The following is a 4,189-nucleotide window of genomic DNA, read 5'->3' as shown; positions in this document are numbered from 1 at the left end:
GCCTGAACAGAATTGATCCCTTTTAAAAGTGATGGCATCACAGCATTTAGGATTTTCAGTTAAGCTTAGGCATTTGACCTAGACGTTTTACAATTACATTAATCATATTTAAATCAACTCAGTAGCTGCTTTCAAGAGAAACGCATGCCTACTAAAAGTATTTAGGATGTTTGTTATTTGGCTTTGCATTGTACTAAATGCTTTGTTGTCATTAACAGGAATACTTATGGAAGAGGTTTAAAGGAGAGACAAACACAGAGACTAATCACTAACATTTTAATTAAAAGAAAGAGAAACCTTCAACAATTTGGTAAAAAAAAAAAAAGCAAAAGGTTGTTCTATGGGGGTTACAGCATCAACAAGGCAATGGTGGCTGCTAAAGGCAAACAGAAAGGGTGTATAGCTGAGAGAAAGAGAGACGTTTACCTTTTAAAACAAGGACACTGGGCTAGCAGAATGGAAAACAAAAAAATGCAGAAGCAATCTTGAATTTTGATATTTGTTTACAGTTAACCTGGGACGGTTCACACAGTCTCACATTGTAGTGAGGAAAATGAGAAGGTACGTGATACACAGACACACACACTCATCGAATCACATCCTTTTGAAAAGGGTTCTTCTACCAGGAACACGTCTAGTTCCTCACCGTTTTCATTTCCTGTCGTTAGACCTAGAACGGCTGCATAAGAGACAGGTCATTAGCATCGCCACATGGGACTACAGTTACAGTCTACTCAAAACACTTCATCTATGAAAGCAATATCAAATGATGACAGTTTATAAAATAAAAATATTCTGTAGAATGGTGTCAGGGATATTTATCAACACCATCTGCTAATCCAGAGAAATTCACAAGTCATAAAACTTCAGTCTGCATTGCACTGAACCATTATATTAATGGCATGAATTTATCCACAGGACAACACAATGATTCCAAGAACCCTTGCTTGATTTCCTGTTGACAATTGCCTGGGAGAAGCAAACCACAGGCAAATAGTACATTTGACTGGCATGAATGTTTGCAAGAATGCTGGCCGCTTAGCATTGCTTTGCTGTGGAGAGCAAGCATTAATATCACACATGGCATCAATTTAGCTCTACATGGTTGCTTATCCTCTGTGGTTGCCTGTTAGGTACAGATGGATTGGCCCTTTTGAAGTATAATTCACTGTATTTATATTTGCACTGTGTGAGCACACTAGAGTTTGGGCTTTTTTTCTATGACGACAAAAAACGACTACCTCATGCGAATACACGATGTGACGCATATGTAAGAATTTTAATCTGTCCTGTCCCTCAAGGATTTTTTGTCCCATAAAGAAAGTTCAAATAAAAGTGAACACAACCATTAGACAAAAGGATTTCTTCATGGACATGGTGAAAACACTTCTCCGGTCACAGAGGTGGTGGGGCATACTCGGAGAGAAACCACAAACAGGAACTTGCAAAACCAAGATGTGCTTGTAAAGCAACACCCACTCCAGTCACTATTTCAAAAACTAAAATGTGTCCTGCCTTCTCATTCTCTCTCAACTTACCTCTTTGACCTTGAAAAGGACCTTGAAGGCTTGTGGTTCCTTTCACGAGAGAGAGACCGCTCCCGTTTCCTGTCTCGGGACGGAGGACCTGCAAAATAAAAACAGAAAATTTGTAACAATTTGTAACAGAAAACAACCAAACTCACATGTTATGCAAAGTTAATTTGAAATTGTGAAATTAACTCTTTAAATCACTTTTTTTCTGAAAACCACCCAAAATCCACTATTGCAAATATAGATTTCTTTAATGTCTTGAAATTGACAAATATCTTTAAAATCCTCTTTTAAAAAAAATGAATCACATTTTTGGCAGGCCTGATGACCACCATTACACTAACTCCCAGATCACGGCAAACAGTTTGTTAAGGAGAAGCCACCATTTTAGGAAGTGGTGAGGGCGGGGCAAGCTCACCTGCTGCGGCTGCGACTGAAGCTCCTCTTCCTCGGTGAGCTACATTAAGGATGGGGCAGAGAGAAGAATGTTACAAAAAAACATCTTACTGGATGGACGAACTTTAGCATACCACTCATGCTCTCTGCTACCTGTGGGAGGAAAGTTTGCTCCTGAGACCCTGTGACAGAAGGGAGACCAAATGTGGCCCATTAGGTCACTGGGACTTCGGAGTTTACTCCTTGTTTGGCTCTCTGCTTATGCAACACAACGCTGAAGATGATGGCTATACACTGTATGACTAATTATAGAAATTCAGTGTTGGGTGAGACAGAACACGTCCAAACAGGAGTTGAGGGGGATTGAATTTACCTTTTTCAAACCCAGACTGTGTACCCATCCAGCTACTTTTCAAACAGAGCAAATGTGTGAAGACTGGGGAGGGGACATTCTAATTAAACTGGAAACACTAAAGAAGGCAAGGATTTTTTTTCCCACTCTGCAATATTATCTAAGTGGCTATAAAAAGTGGAACAAAAATATGTGGTAGTGTATAAAAAACAACTTACTAGTTCCTCAACAAGCTACAGAGGATATGAAGCACGGAAGCCAGTTTGACCATCAGACGGGTAGAATTTGCAGGCAGAATTTGCCAGATGGTTGCTACAGTGGCTGGTGTAGCTGTTAACTTTGTCGACTGATATGGTTGGCTGAGGAGGTACGTTTTGTGCCCTGATTGGTTAGCTGTGGACTGCTGCTGGTTGGCTGTGGTGAAGACATGTGGGGAAGCTACAACGCTGCTGACTGGCTGTGGTTGGAGGAGGAGGAGGAGGAGGAGGAGGAAGAGGCTGAGAGTGGCATGCTCAGGAGCCGATGGCGGTTTTTGTTTTTGGACCATGGCGTGGGTCATGTGAGCTGATTGGGGCGCGGCGGGCGGTCAGCGGCCACATGATGGAGAAAGGAGACTAGTTGACAGACTCAGAGGGTGAAGAGGCATGGTGATGTCTCTGTAAGGGGGGGGTCATCTTCATTAATGTATATGTATAAGTAAATATATTAATAAAAATAGAGCCAAACCAAAACACAAGCTGCCAAAAAATGGCAACACAGACAAAAATAAGCCAGTGTGTCTGCAGTGCTTAGTTTTACATTTGCAAGTATAGACTTTTCTAAAGAAAAGATCTTCATTAAAGGAAATACCTTGTGGCCCAGGCAGCACGCTGGGTCAGAGACAGTGATGTATGATACTTGCTTAGTCACACTTACACAAGGTGAAGGGTCATGAAGAAGGTTTACTGGTGACCTAGGCGAAACCTTGCAAGATCGTGCAGATGTATATATTGGCGTTTCCTACAGCCTTATCAATGTGAAGGGCTGTTCTTCGGCATTTCTAATCAAGTTAGAGTTAGCTGAACTTAGTAAAACCAGCTTACTGAAATATCCTTCACGACACCCCACCCACCCCACCCCCAGACTGAGCTGATTGGGATGAGCCTGTATACAGGTCACGGAGAGGGGACTGCTCAGACCCATGTTAAGAGAGGTAGAGAGGCATTACCGGCGTCTTGCGTTTGGACTGCGTCGCCGGTCATCCCGTGGGCCGGCGGTCTCCTACCGATGGGGGTGGTCCTCTATTCCTGGAGCGTTTCTCCCCCAGAGGACAGTTCTACTCTCACACGACACCCACACAGTGTTCTAGGCAACAACACAAAAGGGGTCAGTACATCATATGGAGAATATTTCTGAGCATTTAGTCTTCCACTCGTTAAACCAATCAAAAAAGTCAAGTTAAGAAATTCCCCACTAAAACTGTAGTTCAGTCAAGACTGCTTTTTACTCTACGTTAATGAATGTTACCTTCCATCCAGTTTCTCTCACAGCATCTGTTGCATCTCTGGGGTCCTCAAATTCAACAAACGCAAAACCTGGAGGATTTCTGGCCACCCAAACACTGCGCAGGGGCCATAGTAGCCAAAGGGATCTCTCCAGTTCTGTCTTGTTGCATTGTTCCCTAGATTCCCCACATAAACCTTGCAATCAAGTGGGCAATCTCTGTGGATGGTGGGATCTAAACAAACACGAAATGAAAAGCTGAACACAAGTGGAAGTCAAGCTGCGACCTGAGAAGTCAGATATTACTCTTCAAAGCGGTGATCAACTGGATCCAGTTACATGCTAGTGCAGTGTGGGATCCATTAGTTCCAATATCACATCAGATTAGTTTAGTTTATTTAAGAGACAAAAAGACAAAATCTGAATA

General features: G+C 42.4%; 1 pseudogene; it reads right to left on the bottom strand.

The window, feature by feature from the left end:
- Nucleotides 1-262: 262 nt before the first annotated feature.
- The window catches only part of LOC105889217, a 4,368-nt pseudogene continuing 441 nt past the window's right edge, over nucleotides 263-4,189 (bottom strand).

Source organism: Clupea harengus, chromosome 5, assembly GCF_900700415.2.
Source record: "Clupea harengus chromosome 5, Ch_v2.0.2, whole genome shotgun sequence".
In the NCBI taxonomy this organism is placed as follows: Eukaryota; Metazoa; Chordata; class Actinopteri; order Clupeiformes; family Clupeidae; genus Clupea; species Clupea harengus.
The sequence above is the reverse complement of the archived record's forward strand: the minus strand, read 5'-3'. Positions and strand labels throughout refer to the sequence as shown.